Here is a 24,890-nt window from a genome sequence, read left to right as displayed (position 1 = left end):
TCTGGCAGGAGTCCTGACACACACACAGGAGGAAAGGGATCTGGCTTGGAAAGACCGGCTTCTTCCTGCCTGAGGGATGGTGAGTCCTCCTTGCTGCCTCTCTCTGTGGGCACCAGCCAGAACTGTGGGCAGCGAATGCCTTGTGCTGAATACGTGTTGCCGTCCTGGTATGTTTTAAAGGGTTTCTTAGGGGGGTGGGGACAAACCATCTATCCCAGAGGGAGATAACTAGGAGGAGGATGGAAGGCACAGACAAGACCTGAGATCAGAAGTCTCCGTGAAGCCCGAGCTGTCCATTGATTGAAGTTACCACATCTCGACTTCTGCGAGACTTTTAGACTAACACTAGTGTCATCCGAATCTTGATTCTGAGATTGCCCTGGATGGACAAATGTCTCCAGGAGTCCAGATCTGCAGGGCTTGTGCCACCCCCACCCCCCATAGCCCACCAGGAGTGTAATGAAACTCCCTGGTTCTGCTTACTTCTCAGCACCGCAAAGACAGGGGAGTTGCTGAGCATCCATCAAGGCCCTGCCCATGCCTGGTGGGTCACCAGCGGTGCAGCCACCTCCTTGACGAGAGCTGCTTTCTGTCGGTTTGGTTGACCTTTGGGGGGCTTGATCAAAAGGGAAGGTGGATTCTTCATTGCTTCCTGTGTTTGAAGCGGTGTTAGGTTTACCCTCACAACAAGCCTGTGAGGTAGGTTAGGCTGAGAAATAAGTGACTGGCCCAGAGTCACCCAAGGAGCTTCATGGCTGAACAGGGATTTGAACTCGGGCCTCCCCAGTCCTAGTCCAACTCTACACCACACTGGCTCCAGTGTGGACAGATATAGGATGCAGAAGTTGGCCATTCCTTCTCCTTGTCGCCTATGTGAGGAGGTGTGTCAAGCTGCACCTTTTCAGTCACTTCCCCATTGCAGACTTCTTGTTGGTCTTGTACTACACGGTCTCAACACTCGGTCCCAGTTTGTATGTTTCTGGAAGAGTGTGCTTGTCTGTGGCTGGATCCCATACCACTCAAGGAAGGGATATACTGGCGGACCTCGATATCCGGGAGCGTTCCATTCTCCGCTACAACCGCCAATTCCGAAACGGCATATACCAAGGCATTAAGTCAATGAAAAAATTGCTGGGGAAATGGCCACAGAACGTTTAAAAGAGTGAAATAATGCACCCTACTGTGCTCTGCGGGCACCCAGCTAGCCATCCACCCACACACCCCCGTCTTAGTCCTTTCCATTATTCAGCAATTTCTTTTGCAGAAAATAGTGTTTTTAAGAACTGAATGAGCTCCCTTTTACAAAACGGCATCTGGAAATATTGTTGTAGGATATTTTCGGGCATCTCCATACCATGGATACATGGAAATTAACCATTTCCTTTGTATGCCGGGGTTGGGTGTCAATTGCCCGACCACGGATATGCTAAAGCACAGATATAGGATCCATGGATAACTGGGTTTGAATTCAACCTGAGGACAACTTCAGCCATGCCCTTTTAATTCCACAACGCTCCCATGATATCTGTAAAGAAGATCCAAAGCAGGCCCAGGGAATGAATGAGGGGGTTTCCTTTCATATCACCGTCTCTGGGACGGCTATAAAGAGTTCTGCTTTACAGGCAAGCCCTGTTCTCCATGGATCCTCCTCCTTCATGGCCAGGAGGCATGTTGGTGCTCACCCTTTCTGGCCCTCTTCATGCTGATGTATAGTAAATCAGAAATGCATAGAGGTTCACAGCATGACATAAGCAATGCCATTATGTTTAACTAAACTCAAGGATCTGCTCTGCTAGAAGGATGCTTACTACTGTGTATTCTATCTAGTGGTCTTCCATCCCCCGTAGGTTACTGCGACCGTCTGTGGAATGTACTGAAGCTGATATGTAGAAGGGGTTGATATGACTAGGAAGATGTTGGCAGTCTGCCTGCGTACGTGTTTAGAGTTTGTTTTCTGGCCTGGGTTAGGCACCTTGGCATCATATGTTGTTTTCTTGTGAGGATGACTTTTGCATTTGTCATGTGTAAAGGTATGGATGTTTGAATATTCCTTTGTCTTGCTTTGAGCGAAAGCCAAAGTAACACCTCTGTTCTTAAGGCAGAATAAAACCTTTGATCTTGTTATCTCGTCTGGGCTGATGATTATTGGGCTCCATCTGCCCAGGAACGAACCTCCTTGTTGGGGACAAGGTTACCCTGATACATCAAGTGGTGCCGTGGCTCGGATATGGGGTGCAATCAGGGACCCCACTGGGCGGTGCGTCCCCTCCGGGGCTCTTGCTGGGTGAAAAGGGCATGCCGGCTACCGGGCAGTTTCCCGGGTCCTTTTTCACAAGCAGAGCAGCCCCCGAGTGGCCACCACAAGTGAGGAGTCCAGAGAGGAGTCCAGAGAGTCCAGAGATCACTGGTTGAGAAGCGCGCAAGGGTTAAAGTCCCAAGGAACGGGTGAGTGTTGTGCAAGCCTGGACACTAGAGTCCAGGTGCACAGGGTGGGTGGAGGTCCCACTTGGTTTGAGTCCCACTCCCAAGCCCCATATAGTGATGGGGAATGCTCAGAGCGATTTTGGAAGGGGAGTCATGAGCCCCGTTGGAATGTGTTTTATAGACCTGACTGATTCTTGCGGGTGGCGTCCCGTTAAGGCAAAATGATTGGTCTTTGTCAAAAATATGGTTTTGTTATGACTTGGATGGAATGAAATGGCTTTTGGAAGTGATATTGCAACTTCTATTGTTTTGTACCCGGGTGGGAATTGGTTATCCACTTCTGTCCAGTTGGTTGTCCACTTCTGCCTGGGAGGTTTGTTTAACATTATATGTTCTAAAGTTTGTGGACTGAAATTGAAAAAGGCAGGGAAGGCTGTTTTTTTCCTCTCTCTCTTTTCTTTCTTCCTTCCTGCTGGAAACATGTTATCTGTGTTCGGTTAGTTGTTTTGGCTGGGAGAAAGGGGGAGAAGGGGTGAAGGAGCGCACTTTAGAGCGCACTGCTTAGGAGAGAGGAGAGTTTGTAAGTAAGAAGGGGAATTAGGATGGAATGTATTGCTATGTGGTTTGTCGTTTGAAGGACAAAAGGGAAGTTTTTATTTAAACGGTATTTAAATGGAACCACAGTTTTATTTTGTTTAAATGCAGTCTAAAATATGTGACTGTTCATTTTGTTAAAATGGAATTTGATTGTATCCCTAACATGCGAACTTAACTGCCTCCCTCCAAATACTTTGTCTAAAGGTTAACTGCGTTTGCTGTTAGTTCCAGGGGAGCTATGTATGTGTGTGTGCTTTTGAAATGATATTTAATTGTATCACTAACGTGTGAGCTTTTCTGCCTCCCATCAAGAGCTTTGTTTAAATATTGTCTGCGTCTGATGTTAATTTCAGGGTTGCTGTGGGGGTGTTTGTGTATGTGTTCAGTGTTACTATGCCTGATGTTAATTCTAGGGGAACTGTGTATAACTCTGTCCCCCCCATCTAACACTGTTTAATATTGACTGCGTCTTATGTTGATTCCAGGGGGATGTTTTGATTCCAGTTATGCTTCTGTTAGGTTTTGTGTGAAATTCCACATTTGGTTAGAATGCAGAGGGTATTCTGCCTTTTTGCCTATTCATTTTGCTGATGGGACTTTTGTTATATATGTGAAAGTGTTTTAGTGGCTTCTTTGTGGGTTTTCCTCCTTCTGCAAAGGGGGAGAATGGTTGCTGGATTCTTCTGCAAAGTGGGAGACTGCTGCTACATGGTTGCAAGGTATGCAGGAGAAAGGGCGGGTTTTGTCTACTCCATTCTCCCAATGTCAGATTGCGTGTGTATTCCTTGTTACACGGGATGCAATTGTTTTTGTCGGATGTAGTTTTCTACTGTGGTATTGGCTTCTTTATTACAAGACTGTAATGTTTTTGAGCTAAAGGGGGATTGGGGAAAGGCTTTGTGATAATATATACTATTGTTTTCCTTTTGTTTTCTGTGTGGCCTGTGGTTCTGTGTTTTCTGTGTGGCCCATGAAGATGTGATCTCCTCACTCCAAATACTGAGTGAGAAGGAAAGTCTTTGAACAGCCACTTATTGTTGTGGGTGAGAAGGAAAAGAAATTCTAGGTCAAATAGTCAAATGGAGTTATTGTTTAATATCTTTTCAATATGTAAGGAATATTCCTGCTAATGATTTCTGATGTAAACTGAGAGTATTGTCAATGGGTTTGAGGCTTCAATTTATAAATCTGTCCTATCGCCAGCCCTGCTTTACCTTCACAGTAGCTGGATCTTGACATTCCAGATCCCGGATGTGGGATTGGTGAAAGGAATTTGGTTTGGCCACTCCTGCAAGTGGAGGGGAGTTCCAAAGGACTGGTTTGCATATTACCTGGAAAACCTCCCAGATTGAAAGGGATCAAGTTTTTTGTGTGTTATCATGGAATCCATACCCTGTTTTCACAGCTCCCGCCTAGAGAATAGATAATAACTGTGTTTATCACAGGTTTCACTCCTCGGCGAAACTGTGGACATTTTTCTTGATGATATCTTTTAATAAGGAAGCCTGTTTGTTTCATGAGACATTGGACCTCATGTAAGGGGTTTTAAATCCTATTTCAACAAGGTATAGTATTCTTGCTTGGACTGGGTGGGGACTGTTTCTTTTCTATAGGTTTTTATGAGGATATTGTAGCCCTACCAAGCTTGCTAGTACTGAGGCTGAAGATGGAGAGCTGGAACACTATCTGCACGTGGCTTAGATGGGGATAGTGAAAATCCCAAAGGCCAAATGTTGCTGACAATCGAAGTCAGGTACACTGGATGGAGACTGATTGCCCTAACAGGAATCTGTGAGTATGTAGGCAGCCACTTAGGTTAGAGTGCTGGGCTAGGAAGGGGAGACCTGAGTTCGGATCCTCATTTGACCATGACCCTTGCTGGGTGATATTGAACCAGCCACTTAAACTGCTTGGCCTGCCTTGAAAGATTGTTGTGTACAGACATAGGACTTATGTAGTACACTGCTTTGGACTTTTCAGAAGAACAGCTGGACATAAGAGAGACTCTATGAGGTGATGGGGGAATGGGACTGTCAGTTCCACCCAAAGGGCCTTCGTGACATTCAAGCGCTGGAATTTCTGTTGCGGCCTCTCGAGTGATAAGACTGTGTTTTCCAACAAGGGGGGGAAGGATGTGGACTTCATTATTGTTTTCCCTTGGGGTTTTTATTGTTTTTGCCTCCTGCTCCGGATTGCTCATTGGGTGAAGCATTTAACCTGTTGTCAACAGCAGTTGTCGCAAGTCCCAATTGAGGACATCCCCTATTTTGGACTTTGGGGAAAGGGAAAAAGGGCAAGCAGGAAAGCAAAGCTGGAAAGAAAATGCCTAATGATCAAATTGAAAATAGCCTCAGGTTTGTTTATTGTATTGGGCTATTCAGGGACTCAGTCTCAGCATGATGTCCCTACCCAAGGCGGGGGGGGGGCTTGGAAATTCATGCGTCTATCTTTTATTCCTAAAATGAGCAGGATTGTCTTGAGCAGAGGACAATAGTCCTGACCCAGAAGAACTGGCAGTGTGACAGGCCAGACTAACCAACGGCGGCTGCCTGAAAGGGGGGTTCCCCATCTGCATTCCCAGTCCAGGCCAATGATGACGGAACATCCATTGGCTGCCCTGATTTGGATTCGAGGAAAGGGTCGTGATGCAGGTTTCTTGTTCCTGCTTCTCATACGTCCCGGAGTGTTGTAGTTACTGATGCCAAATATCTGATGGAATTATGGTGATGCCGCATATCTAAATTGGTGCCAAATATCTGGGGAAGGCCTGTATGCATCCAGAGGACGGCCTTGCATATATCTGTGCCCTGAGAAGCCTATACCCACTATACTTGGTGCCTCTCGTTCCCCGTGAGGGACAGTGACTCTACCTGTTCGACGACCCCAGCCTTTTGAAGACCCCAAGTTGATCCTTAACACCCGGTTGTGTTCGAAGAAGGGGGGAGGGGATAGGTTGTGGTTGTCAAGATAGGGAGCGGGCATTCATGTCGTGATGTGAAGTGTCAAGCAGCCTTGCTGGGTGAAGAATTCCTGGATGGATAAGTGTTTAAAGAAACACTTGGCATGTTTGGCTTTGGAGCTTCATTGAAACTGGGTTGGAGCATTGCCATTGGCTCTCTTGTGTACGTCTGACCCTTTTGCCCCTTTTTGAGGTGTTCTATGGGCGGTTCCCATTTCGAATGTCACGATTGACATTGACTTGCTTGTGAGGGGGGATGATGAACAGCAGGTGTATGTACAGGAACTGGTGCAGAGACTTGTTACCGGATATGCCTGCATCCCCAACCTACTGCGTCCCCAACCTACTGCTGACCAGCCTCTACGTGTACAATCTGGGGAGCCTTGAGGTCCGTGACTGTGGGATTGGGGATGGCTCTTGCAGCATACTTGTGAATGTATTTTTGTGTATTTCTGTGTGTTTCTGTGGATTTCTGTCACAGATATTGAGGAGCACTCAGTGGGGTAGGAGAAGCCAAGTTATCTGTTTAGTCACTCAGGTTTGACTGTGGGTTGCTGTATTCCCCCCAACCACTTGTTCCCAACCATATTGTTCCCAACCACTTGGGGCCAAGTGATACCCCACCCCCAAGGTACAGGCAGTAGTCCTTGCCAGTGGGCTTAAGGACTGCTGGGTGTGCACACGTGCTGACATACTGCGCAAATTGCCTGGTTAGGAGGTCTGGTACCCCTCACATGGTGGATAAGGCACCCCCCCCCACGTGTGGGATGAGGTCTTGTTTGGGTTAGCAACACTAACTGACCTTGCCTGGAGACCCACATGCAGGGGAGGTGGGGCCCAGGTCAAGGAGAGGTTAAGGCCTTTAGTCACGCATGGGGACGGAATTGGTTCTTCTTGGGAATACCTGAATGGTGGAGAGTGGAGCATTGGTTGCATTATCCTGTTGGCATCCAAAAATGATACCATATGGCTACTGTGCCCACACGTGGCTTGTTGGCATTGTGAATGTGGGGAAGTGTTTCCCTCTGCATGATGGAGAACATACAGGTCCCTCAGGTACATTGTTCATTTGCATGGAGGGAGTACAAGGCTAGTGGGGATTCTGGTGAGCAATGAAACATGCAGGGATGATACGTACACCTGGGGTACCCCTTTTGGTATCTATGGCAAGGTTACCCTGATACATCAATGCAACCTCACTTAGCGACTTGGACAACTACGGAGCAAGAGAGGGTGGAGGGGGAGAAAAATGATACAGCACCGACAAAATGAAGGTGGAAAGGGGGGTAGGGATTACTCCCCAGGTGCTGGTAGATTTCTCTCAATGTTGTTATTGGTATATTTTCACAAAATAGAATTTGTGGCTTTGGAGATTACAAACTTGGTCCGGGGGTGACCAGCTCCTGCCACATTCATCCTGAACTCTAACTTAAGCGAGGTGCAATGCAGCATTGGCTGCTAGGTGCCATCCACCAAAGTGAGAAGCACAGAGACGAGCATAGACCAGCATGCCTACCAGGGAGAGGAGAAAGGTGTGTGGGTCTGCTGGCCCTCCCCTCCTCTCTGCTCCTTGGCAGCACAGGCTTGCACGTGGGCTTCTGGCATGTTACTGCGGATGACACTTGCACAAAACCATTCATGGTCTTCTCTTTCATCTCCCTAACTCACCTCAAGGCTGTCAGACAGATCAAGGAGAGGGACAGTACACACTTCTTTGCTTGTAACCAAAGTTTCTAACTGAAGTCGAGGATTCCAGTATAAAAGGCTCGCTTCTAATGTGTTCCTTGGGATTCTCGCTACTGAGATCTGCATGGTGTCAAGACATGCTGCTCTGAGCTGGATTGACACGTCTTCCTGCTCCGTCTGTTGTTTCTCATGTGGTGACAAACATGGTCATATCTTCAAGAGAAGTGTCGTTTTCTATTCCACAGCAGAGCTAATAATAGTAGCTTCCTTACAGTATTTGCAATTGCAGACCTAATTCAAAAGGAGCACGGAAGTCTCCTGAGCAGAGACAAATGAAGAGGTTGATCCCCTCCCTCCCTCCCTCCCTCCATCCCTCCCTCCCTCTCGTAATGTCAAATACATCTCATGGACAGCATCAAAACTTCCATATGGCCTAGAAAGTTGGGCTTTGGAACATGTTGAAGACAATCTAACTAGCAGAAAAAACCAACAGTAGGATGTTGGTGCACTTGTTCCCGGGGTCGGTGCCAGACTCTTTTGCGCCCTAGGCAAACACATTGACACTCTACACTCTGCGCCCCCCTGAGGTCTGAGGTCTGCACTCTGCTGCCTAGTTGGCCTAACGGTAGCACCGGCCCTGCTTGTTCCTCACAAGGCGGACACAGAACTGTAAGGCACTTGCATCTAGACCTGAAACTTGCTGAAGGTGCCTCCGATTAGAACACTCTTTGAAAGTGAAGATCCTTTTGACATGTAATCCTGAACCTGAGACAAGGAAACCCTCCAACAGAAGCCAGGCTGCTTGCTTCTTGCCAGTCATGATGAGAACTTGCTGCATCTCTCTGTGTGAACAAGCAAAAGGTATGAGCAGGGCCTGACTGATGTTGAATACATGTTGTGGAGGAGGTGCCGACTGCTTTGGCTGCTAGCCCAACCAGAGTGGTCTCGCTTGGAGATGGGTCTCACCATGCCCCCAATCCCCCTTAGCAATACGAGTCTCCTGTTGTGATGGTGGGGTCCCTGAAGGAACCAGCAGCTTCACCACCCATGGGCCGGTGAGCATGGTCGCAGCATGGTGTAGGATCACTTCAAGTTGTGCCTTAGTGACCATAGACATGCTGACTGCACCTACTGGGTAGCAGGTACTGGGTAGTACTGGGTAGTAGGCACTGCCTTCACCTACATGAGTCAGCAAGGGAAAGGACCCCAAAGCGTCTTGGGACAATGGTGGTGCTGCTGTACCTGCGACCCCTTTCACCTGGGGGTCCTTTCTCCTGCTGGCAGCAATGGGTCTGGCTTGCCCTCGGCTAGCAGAAGCAGCTGCTGCTGCTCCCAAGCCGCCAGGATTCGAAGGGCACTTGCAATAGGGGGCTCCCACCACACAGGCCCTGCTAGGGCCCATAGCCAGCCTCAATGTACAACCTGGGACACACCCTGGCTACGGGCCCCTGCTGCCCCCATGGCACTCTTGCGGAGAAGCGCCACAAGATAGCCGGCCATTTCCACCGGGGTGAAAAGGCTCAGTGCATGCTGAAGGAGAGGCAGCTTGAGCTGGACCTGCCTGAACACCTGATCCCTCAGGAGGTTCCTACCCAGTGGAACTCTGACCTTCTTCTCCGGGATGGTTTGGTTGGGGGGTTTTCTGCTCCATGCTGTGCCTCAGGAGAGGCAAGGAGGTTTGATTCCGTAATGTCATTTTCTCTGCACTGAATGTAATGCTGTTCTCTTGTCAGTATAACGACCTGGTTTGCTGGATCTCAGATTGACAAAAGCAGCACTTGAGTTCCTTCCTTCCTTCCTTCCTTCCTTCCTTCCTTCCTTCCTTCCTTCCTTCCTTCCTTCCTTCCTTCCTTCCTTCCTAGAGCTCTGGTTTGGTAGTCTGTGTGTGAGATGGTGTTGTGGAGAGAAAGGGACAGTGGCAGCTCAGCTCTATGTGTCTGTGTGTATTATTTCTTGGTGATTGCCGTGATGAGCTCTCTATCTAGGGTTCCCTTTGAGGATGATTAGGAAGCTACAGCGGTTCCGGAATGCAGTGGCTCGCCTACCCATGGGTGCCAGAAAATATGATGGGGTAACACCTCTCCTACAGTCATTGCACTGGTTGCCTATTGGCTTCCGAGTTCAATTAAAGGTCCTGGTTCTGACCTTGAAAGCCTTGCAGGGCTTGGCGCCTCTCTACCTACAGACCCACCTCTCCCTTTCCAGTTACATCGCTTCTGGTTAGATCATCTCAGATGGGCCTTTTGTCGGTCCCTGGTTTCCGAGAGGTTTGGGGCTCTAGGACCCGGGAAAGGGCCTTTTCGGTTGCTGCCCCACTTCTTTGGAACACTCTTCTGGCTTCTGGGGGCACCAGAGTGGGTTGAGCATGATGGGTGCTACCCACCACCCAACCCACAGAGCAATTGGGAAATCAGGTGGTTTTTAATGATTTCTTTTTAATTGTGTCAGGGTCATTTCAGTCCATTGCCCTACTGAGCCAGATAAAATTACATCTGGTGAGAGCTAGTCTCTCCGTTGGTTTTCTGGAAGGTCTAGTCTTCCCATTGGTCAGCCTTTTCCTTCCCACTGTCAGCAAGGTGCCATTCACATTTCCAATGTCTTCTTTGTGGTTTTATTGCTGTGTTACAGCCCTGTAATGCCAGCCCCCACCAACAGGCTCAGTTACCATCCACATGCCCAGTCAGCTGGTGTGACTCCACAGACCAAGACATGGGTGACAGAGCATTCCTTCCTCCCCAAAGTTTTTCCCAGCAGCCAGGCTAGGTTTTGCCATTTGGTACCAAGCCGGCTGTCTTACCGATGGATTATTGACTTGTGCTCTAACCAATCAATGATAGCCAGCCTTCATTCCAAAAGACGGTGTCACGCCCCTCTCTGTTTCTTTTTCCATTCCAGGTCTGAGGACTGCAAAGCAGAAGAAAGAAAGAAAGGGTGGAGGTCAGGAACCATTGAGTAGAGGGCCTTCCTCCACCCAGCCCAGGACATTCCCCAACTCTTGCTGGCTTGCCATGATGCTCTGCTCTAGATGAGCTTCCGTGGGCTGGATCACCAGCCCTCCTCACACGATGAAATCTAAGATTTCTTCCTCCAGCGAAATGAAGCCAGCTCTGCCAATTAATCTAATAGCAGCAGTCCTGCACGTGGCCGTGTCCAGAGTCAACCAGCTGGACCCAGGGACGCAGGGATATTCTTATTGAGCTTTTTTTCTCCTGCGCCACAAACTCCGGCTGCTTCCACTCCCGGGCTACTTGTCCCATTTGAGACCACTTCAGAATCTTTTCTATGTAAGGATGCCACAGTTTTGCTTTGTCAGAATATGTTCTATGAAGAAGGGAGAATTCAGTGTCAACTGAAAATCTCCTGGTTGGCCCCAACTGGAACCTGAAGCGAAGCCCTGTAGTGGTAACCAATTCAGAAGATGGCGTTCCATAATTCCATCATTGGTTTCATTCAGAAAGACTGGCATGATGCTTTCTTCTCAAGTCAAGTCCCATGGTTGTCTTTTTCTAGAGTTACATGGCAAGCTAAAGAGTTTGGATATTATTCTGTAGGAAATGTAACTAAACTGGTTCAAGGTGTTTGAACTGGTTACCAAAACACTTTGAATATTTGAGCCCACACTGAACGGGAGAGTTCCAAAAGAATGACCAAGTTTGAAATGGTGTGACTCCCTGCACAGGTGGTTTCTTACTTTTCTGAGATTTAATGTATAAGCTCTTCTTCCAGGTTAATTGTGAGCACCCTTTCCCACTTCCATATGTCCTGGTGGTTTCTTGGCCCCACTGGAATCAAACAGAATACCACGATAAGCATGAGTGCTTTTTCAATGTTGCATTCTCAAGACCGGTTGTCACTCATATACTCATGTCTGATCATTTCTCCCCGCCCCCACCATAGAACGAGAACATTGAGGCGCTCCAGAGGATGATCAGGGCTTTGCTGGAGGAGGCCCCCTCTGTCTGGAACTTAATCAGCATCTTGAAGGTAAGTGCAATGAAAGCCCTATTCAGACAGTCGGTAGTACATGTGTACAGGTGTCTGAACATTGGTCTGTGGCTTTGTGTGCATGACTGTAGTTGCTTCGTTTTAAAAGTGAACCTGGGCACGGGCCCCTCACAGGCCTTGTCCAGCTAGGAAGTGTCATGCAGTGCCTGAAAACAGGACTGCCTTTTGGTTACATGGTTTCCATTCACCCCTGAGCTGGTTCATGGTTCTTCTCTGCAACTTTGCCAGCTCTAACATAACCTGGCTGAGCTGGGCTGACCAGAACTGCATCCCATATGTCAAAGGTCTCTGCCCCAAAGCGTTGGAGCAGCAGTCTCAACCCAATTCCTCAGCCAGAAGGAGGACGGTGCACGACCTGGAAGCCTATCGGGCTGCCTGTATTGCTGCCCCTCCTTCTGTTCGGCACTCCTTCCCTGCCCCAATGGCCCCCTCTCCTGCCAATGTCTGCTTAAGGGTCACATTCTCACCTTCTCCCTGCTCTCTTCTAGGTTGCGAAGAGTCTGCCTTTGCTGTAGGCAGCTCTTTAAGTCCTCCCCCACCAGTGACTCCAGCAAGGGCAAGCCCCCCAGAGGGAGGTCCTGGCGACGTATTGAGCCGACTCCAGCGCCACCTCCAACTCCCTCAGGGGGCACCCCAGCCGTCTCCGGAGTCACCATCGGTGAGGAGGTGCCCCAGGCTCCTGGGGAATGGTTGGGACTGGGGCTGACTCTTTGGGGAAGGTGAGCCAGCTGGTGCTTGGGAGCCCAGGAGCCAGCCTGAATTCCAACAAAGGGAATTCCTGTTGGTTAATTCCTCATGGGAATTCAAGTGCTGAATCCCCCCTCCCTTCCCATTCTTCTTCCCTTCCAGGTCTGACAAATGTCACGGAGGAAATTGACAGAGCTGAGGTAGGGAACCTTTGAGTAGAGGGCCTTCCTCCACAGAGCTCAAGACATCTCTGTGAGAGGCATTTCTTCGATCCGGTATCTGGGAGCACCCACTCTCTGCTCTGATCCTTTTCCCAGTTCTGCACTCTCCCTGAGAGGCAGCAGCTGCAGAATATTCCATGGAGCGGGTGGTGTCCCCAGAAAGGACTTGAGAGCAGCCCACCAAGTAAGGGTGCCCGTTCCATTTCCAGGAAGGCACAGAGAGTCCTTCCATTACTAACAGTTCAGTGCTTCTAATTTTCAGGTCATCTTCAGCTGGACCCAGCTTTTGTCCGCCATAATTGAGGATGTTAAAGACGTCAAGTCTCTGGGTGGTCAACTCCTGTCCTATGATAAGGACGAGGCCGTGGAGGCCGTACTGGTGAGTGAGATGCGGCAGAGAATGGAAGAGAATGACCAAGCTCAGGCTCAGTCAAAACCTGACTGCCAAAAGTGTGTGTTTGAGGCTGGTGCTATCCCAATGAAGTCCATGGGTAGTGACCAATTCTCTTCTGCTCTTTGATCTCTGCCAGGAAATTATGGAGGATGTCACGAAGCATCCAGACCCTGGGTTTCTCTTGAGCCTCACCATGGACACTCTTACGGAACTCAGGTATGCTTATAGTCCACAGAGAAAGGGCAGTGGCAAACCAGGAAAGATCTGTAACTGGATCTCCCCTTTTTAAAATATAGCTTTTAATTTGTTAAGTATTAGGGCCTTCTCCAAATCAGGTCCTTCCCAGACCGGGATTGGATCTTTTCGGGGGAAAGAGGAGAAACCATTACAGACCTTGCTGGGTTGCTATGTTCCTCTTCTTTAGAGGAGCTTCCATTGTCTGGATCACAAGTCCTTCTTACACTACAAAATATCATCTTTGGAGGAGGCCCCCTCTATCGAGGACACAATTGGCATCTTGAAGGTAAGTGAAATGGAAGCCCTATTCAGACATCAAGTAGTAGATGTATGCAGGTGTCTGAACACTGGTACATGATTTTGTGTGCATGACTGTAGTTGCGTTCCTTTTCAAAGTGAACCTGGGCACGGGCCCCTCACAGGCCTGGTACAGAGAGGAAGTGTCAAGCAGTGCCTGTATTCAACATCATGAATGAATTGCTGTCCCTGTGTCTAAATCTGTCCCTGTGCACTGTCCACTCATGGTCCGAGTGTGGAACATAAGGTGTGAATGGGGCTTCTGTCTTTGGCCTCTCCAACATGCGAACGTGGCCTGACAGAAAGAGGCAGCAGACCCCATTCTCTTAGTTTACTGAAGATATGTCTAGGTGCCTTCCCTATTAGAAGCCAACTGGCTGAGAAGACAGAGAAAACATCATTCCAATAAGCAACCTTCAGAAATATTGAAGATCTTGTAAACTCAATTGGTGGGGATGTTTATATGGAATTAGATCATCCTTCGATTACTTTGGGCCAGCAACCAAGGGATCTTCCTGTAGTGGGACAAATTCCTTCCGGTCTTAGTTCTCAGTAGCATGGCAAGGGATGATTTAGGCCAGTGCGATGACTCTGAGCTGCTGTTTCAACCCACAGGAGCTCCACACGTACATCAACTCGGAGAAGCCCCGGCTGCAGACTCTCGGCCGAAAAGCCTACATTGATGCTCTGGTTCACGTGGCCAGACTGCCCAATGTGGAAGTAAGTACCCTGCTGTGGACATGGCTTCAGCATCCTCTGCTTCATCTTCTGCTTCAGCATCCTCTGTGGGACCCCTTGTCAGCTTCCAGGTTCAGAAAAAGACCTCCCAGTGGTCTCTGGTCACATGGGGGCTGTCAGGCAGCACACTTGCTGGAGAGAAGCTGTTTCCACTGGGGCTCACCGAATGCCCCTGGGGACAGCAGCAGGGGCAGGAGGAACAGAAGAGAGCTGGGTCCCCCCAGTGTCTCTCCCAGCTGCCCAGTGCCCAGAAGAGCCATGCTACATCTTTGTGAATCCTCAACTTTGTATCCAACTGGATCATTTTAAATTCTTAGCTGTTTTGGATATGGTGTCACATTGACATGAAAATTACCATTTCCATCTCTATTTCTGCAGCTGGCCACATGGAAGGTTTTGTTTCGCAAGGAAGAAGAGTTGGCTCATCATGACATCCAGAGCACCATCAAAGGTAATGCCAATTTCCAGGGAATTGGGGAGCTCAAAACTGTCTCCTTGGAATCCCAGAATGGGCCTGAGCGACAAAGGTCATCGTTTGTCCAAAGAGCCCCAGTTTTGCTCTGACCTCTCTGTGGCAGGCCTCCCGAGTGGGCATGTCCCAAACTCCCAACCCCTCTCACAGGGGTAAAAATGGTTCTTTCAGGCAAAGACCTTGCAGCAAAACTGTGAGGTCTGGAAGCCATGCTTGCCTTCCGCTTTGGGAACCCCAAGGCAAAAAGTGACCCATTAGACCCTCCTCCATTTGTTCAACATGTATAAGTCCCTCCTTACCTAAATCAATTAACATCAGAATATTACTTCTCTTCTCTTCTCTTCTCTTCTCTTCTCTTCTCTTCTCTTCTCTTCTCTTCTCTTCTCTTCAGATGGCCTTGTCTTCGAGGACTTCCATGAAAAGGAAGTCTGATCGCCCATTTGCTTCCTTTTCTTTTTAATGCTCCTAAAGCTAGGAGAATAGCTGCCTGGAAGTATTATATGTTTTTAAGAATCATGCATATCATACATATTATATAACTGATTTTAACAATGACTTTGAAATGGTTCTGTATTGTATTTTGTATTTCCTTCACCCCTCCCCCCCTTTTTTGATCTGTGATTTAATTTTTTGTTTGTTTTATCTTAATAAATGCCGTTTATTGTTCTTATTCTTATTTGAATTCTTATATTAGTGAAACTGCTATATATCTTGAATTTCTGCCCAGACATTTACGAAGCGCCATAACAGCTGGGGGAAGCATCGTGCCTTGTAGATTTGCACCAGGCAGAAATTCATCTGTGGCATCTCTAGGAAGTTGATTGGGGAAGCTGCAATTCTGGAATGTCTGCCTAGACACATCCCTCCCCAGCCCAATGTCCAGCTGAGAGATCAAGGCAAAGTGTGGCTGCATGGAGCCTCTTTTCGAAAGCCACCATACGCTCCCAGGCTGTACAAAGTCTTGACAGCTTCTATGGTGCGGAATTTATCATGGCCAGCTTCGCTTGGAATTTCCGTGCTTTTTAGAGTAGAACTGGAAATGGAAAGCATCTCAACTCTCATCTGAAAGAAGAGGTTTTTGGGTGACTGGAGAACATTGAAGCCCTATTGAGTTGCTGTATCTAAACCTTTTCTGATCAGATCGGCTTAAAGTTAAAAGATGAGGCCACCTGAAAAGATGACACTACTTCCAAATGACAGTCAGGAGAGTGCTGAGGACTAATGCAGAGAACGAAGAAGGACCTAGTTTGGGGCCTTCTTATGTGGACCAGCTCAATCTTTCTCCTATTCCAGTTGGATTACTACAAACATTATTGATCTCCCCAAAGTGAAGAACTTTCACAGCTCTTCCTTTTTAATGAAACTCTTACCTTCAGCATCATTTATCTCAACTAGAAATTAAAATGTCTTACTCCCTGAAGCACATCACACCATCTATAGATGGCAGAAGTAAGATTAAAGCAGCAATCCTAAACATAGCTGCTTGAAAGTAAATCCCTTTGAAATCAATAGGGCTTACGTTGAGTAAGCATACTTCAGATCAGGGCTGTAAGATCCGAAACATTCCAATTCACAGACTAGCCCAGTGGAGCAGAACTTCTCAATGATTCTATGGACAGGCTTTTGATCTTGCTTGATTTTGGGCTGTGTTGCGTGGAATGCGATCTATTCGTTTGGAAGTGTGGTATATTGCATAAGTCTATATACACGGACGTTATGAAGAGGTTTGGAGAGAAGAGGTAGCAGAGGAGCTCTGTATGGACAGCAGTGCTGGATGATAGTCTTGACATCGCATCTCTTATTGTACACACCATTTTCTTTGTGGGATTAATCTGCACATAACTGGGTGAGTCATGATAGCTGCTGTTTTACCAGTGGGCAGGCAGGATCACAGTGTGACTTGCTCAAGACCACCCGTGAGTTTATGGCTGAGCACAGATGTCAGCCAGGGTCCAGATCAAGACTGCTGCCCCACCCCACCCGCCCCCATTACATTTATATCCCACTCTTCCTCCCTGAGGGTAGAGTTCTCCATGTTATCCTTGCAACAGCCTTCTGAGGTAGGCTAGGTGGAGAATAGTGACTGGCCCACGGCCACCCAGTGTGTTTCATGGCTGAAAGAGAATCTGAAGCCAGGAGAGGTGGCTCAGTCATGCAATATGAGAGGCTGTCTCCACAGGAGCACCAATGGCCGTAGGGCTGGATTTGGGGCTTGCTCCTGCTCTCCGTTTACAATCCTGCTGGAGGCTCAGCACTTGATTAGACAAGAGGACATCTGGAACTTGGTGATGCTAGCTTACCCTCTTTATTTCATGCCCAGACATTGAACAGCTGGCACCAGACCTTTATGACCAATTCAGGTTTTCTGTTAGGCGACAACTCCAGAACAGCATTCCTTCCGTGACTGGCACAAGCTTCTCCCTTGTGCTTCTTTTTAGATTGCGAGCTCTTTGGGGGACAGGGGGCCACTTTCTTCTCCTTTTTGTATGTAAACCACTTTGAGAACAGTTGCGTTGAAACATGAGATATAAATAAGAGAAGTAGTTGTTTGCTTCTGTATTCCATTTCTCAACATCCTTCCTTGACAGAGGGGGGAAGCGCCAGTTGGACTTCCAAGGAGACCCTGACCTGGATGAAGCCGGCTCAGTTTTGAACAATATCAGGGCTTGGGTTGCCCTTCAAACAACTTGAGTTGCCCCCCATAACGTCACGGGCTTGCGATGATCTCTAAACTGCACAGGCGTGCATCTCAGTTGCTTCAAGATACTCAGTTGCTTCAAGACACCGTCCCTCCCCCCTCGCTGCCACCCCTCAGCCACAATTAGAGTCTTTGGTTTGGTTTTTTAATGGAGCTTTGGTTTGGTGGGGCCCCCAAAGGAAGTTTTGGGGAGCCTCGCGTGGGGGTGGGGGCTCGTGGCTGGGCAGTCCGGATGCCCAAATTACCTTGGTGTGCCCCTAGAAGGATCTGCTCTGCTGCTAACACCAGACATGGATCTCCTGACCAATGACCCCTTTAACCACTGCCACCAAGTAGACTTGTGTGTTCTAGACTGAATCTACCGCAATGGCCTTCCAACCTTCCGTTGCAAAACCAAACTTCTTTCAAGGTAGTAAGGCCTATAGGCGTGGGGTGGATTCCACAGAAGCTATAATTTTCCTTTGGCTATCACAAGAAATCTGACTTTGTAATTAGTTCACTTCAAGGTTGTTTCACATGTTCAGTACAAAACAACAACAACAACAACAGCAACCAAAAGAGCAAAAGGAACAGACAAAATGTGGTCAAAAACGCATCCAAGATAGAAAGATCTCTGTCTTAGCATATGGTTATGAAATGTCTTGGTGTGATGTCCGGTCACAACATAGCTATGCATCTTCTGGATCTTATTAGCAAAGCGCCAAAAGGAAGCTACCCACACCAGTTACAGAGTAGAGTGCAGAGTTGAGTTGTTGCCATTATTTGAAGAACACGCATGGAGATTGTTGTACAATCTAAAGGAAAAAGATGTATTGGTGAAGTACATTTAGAGAGGGGAAACCTAGTCCTATCTACATAATGAATAGGAAGGGAGAGAGATATGTTTCCATCTACTCTCTAAGAGGAAAGGAAGAGGACTGACTCTTAACTGGAAATACCTGAGGAGTCGAGGCAGGGGCCATAGAGTAGAGGCAAGCAGGGACAGGTAAGGAGACCCTCACTAACTACCTCTACTCCCAATATCCCAAGTGGTCATTAGGAGAGCTGGTGCAAAAGGTCGATGCACTGGATCTCCATCTCCAACTCTAAGAGTAGTAGCTTCTTGACAGTAAGTGCAATTTCTGACCTAATTCCAAAGGAGCACGGGAGTCTCTTGTGCAGAGTTCAAGCGCTCTCTCTCTCTCTCTCTCTCTCTCTCTCTCTCTCTCTCTCTCTCTCTCTCTCTCTCTTTCCATTAAGGTTTCATGGTCAGCACCAAAACTTCCATGTGATCTAGAAAGCTGGGCTTTGGAACATGTTCATGACCATCTAACTAGCCTGGGACAAGTTTACCCTGTAGCAGAGGCCTGTACAGAGCAAGCCAGGCTGCACATGGGACATCTCAAGCTGTTTGATGTGGCTTCTGTATTCATGCTTGATGTGGCTTGATGTGGCTTCTGTATTCACGCTTGATTGTGGGAGAGGTGAGTGGACTTCAATGTTCTAATCAAAGACCTGCATCTGAGCTGGCACAATACAAGCGCAAGTTGCTATTCTCTTATAATGAGCCAGCCCTATTGGTATCCCAGGTATATTTTGGTGTACTTAAGCTTTGCCCATATATGGCAAAGCTTTTCTGCAAGCAAATCAGAGTGTGAAAAGTCAGACCAGATACTGGTGATCACCAGGGAGCTGTTGCTGAAAACGGCCTCCAAGAGGCTGTTGTTGGGGTTTGTGATTATTTAGCAAAGCACCAAGGAAGCTACCAGGCATTGGAGAAGATCCTTTATCTTCTGCTTCTGGTGGAGAAGGAATGCGCAATCCCCTTCTCTTTTGGATTTGGTTGCCAGGGTAATTGGAGATGTTTCCGAGTTCCTTCACCTCTCTTTCCTTCCTCCAGTGCTGTACAGTCTCATGGATATCTTGTTTTTCTTCACATGTAATAATCAAGTCAACAACCGAAGTCAGGATGTAAGTCCATCTATTGTCTCTGAATCTGGAACATAGGCAGGGGTCAGCTTTTCCTTCCATCAACCCCTCCTTAAGTAGCAGTTGATTTCGTTTCTCATTCCACACTCTGGCTGCTTGTTTGAAGCCATAGATGCTCCTTTCTGGTTTGGACACAAGCAGCCCCTTCTTTCTAGGTACCTCCCAGCCTGGTGGCTATTGCATAGAGACGTCTTCCTCGATTTCCCCATGAAGGAAGGCAGTCTTTACATTCATGTCTTCAACTTGCATTCTTCTGGCCGCTGCTATGCTGAGCAGTGTCCTCATTGAAGTGTATGTCACAAGTGGTGCAAAGGTCCCATTGTAGTCCTCACCATAGATCTGGGAGTATCCCTCGGCTACTTGCCTTGCCTTGTAGCGCTCTGCCTCCCCTTCTGCATCCTGCTTGACTCTGAAGACCCACTTGCATCCCACAGTCTTTCTTCCTGTGGGCATTGATACAAGTCTTCAAGTCTCCTTTTGGTGCAGGGAATCAATTCCTTCGAATGCTGCTTTTCTCCATGTCTCACCTTTTGTCAGCTGGCATCTTTTCTTTCTCTCGCCATGTGTTGGGTTCTTGTAGCTCTCCTCCTTTGGTCACGAGTGAGAACCTTTTGGGTGAAAACCCTTTGTTGGGCCTCTAGCAGCGCCTCAGTTCGGGCTCAGGCTGTGCAGCCCCTTCTCTAATCTGTATCCCCTTCTGAACCTCCTTCTGGTTGTGACACAGATTCTTCGGGTTCGCGGTCTGGCTCTTGCATCGTGAGACATCTTGCCTCTTTCACCTGGATCTCTGGCACAAGTTCTGGCACATCATCCCTCGTTGGCCCTTGTCTCTCCTCAAAAGACAACACATTGCAGATCCTGACCTCTCCATGTGTACGATCAGAGGTTCTCTATCCCTTTTGGCCAGGCGAATATCTAACCAACACTCCCAGTTCACATTTGCAATTGAGTTTGGTTCTCCTGGCCTTTGGGACGTATGCATAAGCTTTCGATCCAAACATGTTGGCGTGCTTTAGAGAGGGTTTGTGCCCAAGCCATCGTTCAGATGGTGTCTTGTCTATTGCTTTGGCTGGCAATCTGAGTTGCAAGGACTTAGGAACACATGGGAAGCTGCCATAGACTGAGTCAGACCATAGGTCCATCTAGCTCAGAATTGTCTGCACAGACTGGCAGCGGCTTCTCCAAGGTTGGGAGAAGGTTGGGGTCCACCCTGGTTGCATATGAATGGGAGACTAGCACTGTAAGAGATTCCCCTTAGGGGATGGAGCCACTCTGGGAAGAGCAGAAGGTTCCAAGTCCCCTCCCTGGCTTCTCCAAGATAGGACTGAGAGAGATTCCTGCCTGCAACCTTGGAGAAGTCGCTGCATATTAGAGGGGATTCATGGTGTCTCATTGAAAATCTCATTTGCTATCATAGAATCCACACTCAATACCTCAGAAACAACAGAACCCTGTACCCCATGGCTTAGAAACCCATGGGGGTGGTTGGCACCCTATGTGCACTACACCACCACTCGCTCTGGACCACCCCAGCACCCCCCAAGTACACTTATGGGGCTGCTGACACCTCAATGCTTCTCTATGGGGAAAAACCTTAAAGACGCGTAAACTTCAACAATTAACCAACAATCAGCCCTCTGCCTAAATCCTTTGAAAAAATTCAGGTAGCTTCCCTGCCCATAACCGGCACTACCACCAACCCCACACCACTCTAGGCCACCCCTTTCCCCCCGACATGAAGTGATACACCCTTCATTATATCTAATGGGGGGAAACCTTAAAGACACGTAAACTTCAACAATTAACCAAAAATCACCCCTTTGCCCAATTCCTTTCAAATAATTCAGGTAGCTTCCTTGCCCACCCTAGGAACTACCAGCCACCACACTGCACTCAACAACACCCCTTTCCCCCCGACGTGAATCTATACATTTGCTGCAATCCTCATTATTCTCTATGAAGAATTCAAAAATACTTTAACAATTCACCAATAATCAGAGGTGTGTCCAATTGCCTTGGGATTTTTTGGGTGGTTGGCACACCTGCCTGTCTACCACCCACCCCACCTTTGTGCCCCTAGGTGCTTCACAATAGGGGATATGGACTGGTTCAGATCCCATTATACTCTAAGAGAAAAATAATTAAAAATATTTCAAATATTCATAAAAAAAATCAAAGGGGTGTCTGATTGCTTCAGGGTTTGCATGGTTGTTGGTACCCATGGGTGCTACACAATAGGTAATAATGGCCTGGTTCGAGTAACATTATATCCTATGAGAAAAAATAAAAGTATTTTTCAAAAATTCATAAAAACTCGTATGAGTGTTCGATTGCTTTGGGATTTGGACAACAGGTACCCCTGGGTGCCAGCTACCATACTACCAATTTTCAGGTGTCCTAACCGGTCCTAACTGGTCTGAACCGGTTCAAAACAAACCACACCCAGTTCGGTTCGAATCCGAACAGAACCGGGGAGGGGGGTTTCGGTTCGGATCGAACTGCCGAACCGGAACTGAACCGGTTCGCACATCCCTAGGAGATGCTAATCTCTCATTATTCATATAGACCGGCTGACTTGGGCTGTAACCAAGAACTGGTAGCCCACCTTAATTCCAAGAAATGGAATCCCCGTTTGTTAATTCCAAATGGGAAGCATCCAGACCCTGGGTTCCTCTTGAGCCTCACCATGGACACCGTTACGGAACTCAGGTATGCTTATAGTCCACAGAGAAAGGGCAGTGGCAAACCAGGCAAGATCTGTGATCAACCCTTTTTAAAAAGATGACCATTAATTTGTTAAGTATTACAGCCTTCTCCCAATCAGGTCCTTCCCAGACCAGGATTGGACGTTTTAGGAAAAAAGAGGAAAAACCATCACAGACTTTGCTGGGTTGCCATGTTCCTCTTCCTTAGAGGAGCTTCCATTGGCTGGATCACCAGTCCTTCTCACACTACGAAATATAATATTTCTCCCTCCAGCAAAATGAAGCCGGCTCTGCTGTTCAATGTGAAAGCAGCAGTCCTGCACGTGGTGGTGTCCGGGGTGGACCAACTGGACCCAGGCACCCAAGTAAATTCTTCTTGCGCTTTTTCTCTTGCAAAGAAAACGTGACACCGCTGTCAGTACGAGTGATTTTTCAATGTTGTATTCTCAAGACCGGTTGTGTCTCCTACTCATGACTGATGTTCTCTTTCTCCCCTTGAAAGTTCAAGGTGTTCTCTTTCTCCCCTTGAAGGAGAAAATGGCATCCTTCAAGAAGATGCTCAGGGGGCTGCTGGAGGAGGCGACCTCTATCCAGAACATAATTGGCATCTTGAAGGTAAGTGAAATGGAAGCCCTATTCAGACATCAAGTAGTAGATGTATGCAGGTGTCTGAACACTGGTACGTGATTTTGTCTGCATGACTGTAGTTGCATTCCTTTTCAAAGTGAACCTGGGCACGGGCCCCTCACAGGCCTGGTACAGAGAGGAAGTGTCAAGCAGTGCCTGTATTCAACATTATGTATGAATTGCTGTCCCTGTGTCCAGATCTGCACCTGTGCACTGTCCACTCGTGGTCCGAGTGTGGAACATAAGGTGTGAATGGGGCTTCTGTCTTTTGCCTCTCCGACATCCAAATGTGGCCTGACAGAAAGTGGCAACAGACCCCATTCTCTCAGTTTATTGAAGATATGTCTAGGTGCCTTCCCTATTAGAAGCCAACTGGCTGAGAAGACAGAGAAAACATCACTCCCATAAGCAACCTTCAGAAATATTGAAGATCTTGTCAACTCAATTGCGGTGTGTGTGTGTGTGTGTGTGTGTGTGTGTGTGTGTGTGTGTTTATATGGAATTAGATCATCCTTAGATGCCTTTGGGCCGACAACCAAGGAATCTTCCTGTAGTGGGACAAATTCCTTCCGGGCTTAGCTCTCAGTAGCATGGCAAGGCATGATTTAGGCCAGTGCGATGATTCTGAGATGCTGTTTCAACCCACAGGAGCTCCACACGTACATCAACTCAGAGGAGTCCTGGCTGCAGGCTCTGGGCCAAGAAGCCTACAGATACGCTCTGGCTCACGTGGCCAGACTGCCCAATGTGGAAGTAAGTACCCTGCTGTGGACACGGCTTCAGCATCCTCTGTTTCAGCATCCTCTGCTTCATCTTCTGCTTCAGCATCCTCTGTGGGACCCCTTGTCAGGTTCCAGGTTCAGAAGAAGACCTCCCAGTGGTCTCTGTTCACACGGGGGCTGCCTGGCAGCACACTTACTGGAGAGAGGCTGTTTCCAGTGGGGCTCACCGAATGCCCCTGGGGACAGCAGCAGGGGCAGGAGGAACAGAAGAGAGCTGGGTCCGCCCAGTGTGTCTTCCGGCTGCCCAGTGCCCAGAAGAGCCACACTAGATCTTTGGGAATCCTCAACTTTGTATCCAACTAGATCATCTTCAGTTCTTAACTGCTTTGGATATGGTGTCACATTGACATGGGGGGGGGAGTCCATCTCTATTTCTGCAGCTGGCCACATGGAAGGTTCTGTTTCGCAAGGAAGAGGAGTTGGCTCATCATGACATCCAGAGCACCATCAAAGGTAATGCCAATTTCCAGGGAATTGGAGGGCTCAAAACTGTCTCCTTGGAATCCCAGAATGGGCCTGAGCGACAAAGGTCATCGTTTGTCCAAGAAGCACCAGTTTTGCTCAGACCGCTCTGTGGCAGGCCTCCCGAGTGGGCATGTCTCAAACTCCCAACACCTCTCACAGGGGTAAAAATGGTTCTTGCAGGCAAAGACCTTGCAGCAAAACTGTGAGGTCTGGAAGCCATGCTTGCCTTCCGCTTTGGGGAACCCCAAGGCAGAAAGTGTCCCATTAGATAGACCGTTCTCTATTTGTTCAACATGTAGAAGTCCCTCCTTACCTAAGTCAATTAACATCAGAATATCACATCTTTTCTCAAATCTTCTCTTCTCTTTAGATGGCCTCATCTTAGAGGATTTCCATGAAAAGGAGGAGTTTGTCGCATCCCACATTTCCTTCCTCTTCTTTTTAATGCTAGCAGCCTAAAGCTAGGAGAATATCTGCCTGGAGGAATTACATGTTTTTAAAAATATGTATCATACATATCACATGATTGTTTTTAACAATGGCTTTTAAATGGTTTTGTATTTTATTTTGTATTTTCTTTACCCCTCCCCCTTTTTGATCTGTTACGATTGTCAGGATCTCCCTGTTAGGATCTCCCCTGATGGCGGCAACTCAGAATGCACGTACTCTGTGCTCCCTCTGTGCTCCCTGTGGACTTCACTGCTTTTTGCACTGTTGGACAGAACCTGGAAAGTACTATCCGTGGTATATGAGGATGACTGGAAATAACCTCTGAGGTCATTTCATAACACTCACGGTCTAATTTTTTTGGTATGTCCGTGTATAACCTTGTTCTTCGCATTTTGTGTCCCCCCCACCACACACACAAGCTTTCCTTCTGAGTGGTGGCACTATCTAAGAACACATTGGCTTAAAAAGTTGTGCCATC

Source organism: Hemicordylus capensis, chromosome 2 (genome assembly GCF_027244095.1).
Source record: "Hemicordylus capensis ecotype Gifberg chromosome 2, rHemCap1.1.pri, whole genome shotgun sequence".
In the NCBI taxonomy this organism is placed as follows: domain Eukaryota; kingdom Metazoa; phylum Chordata; class Lepidosauria; order Squamata; family Cordylidae; genus Hemicordylus; species Hemicordylus capensis.
The sequence above is the reverse complement of the archived record's forward strand: the minus strand, read 5'-3'. Positions refer to the sequence as shown.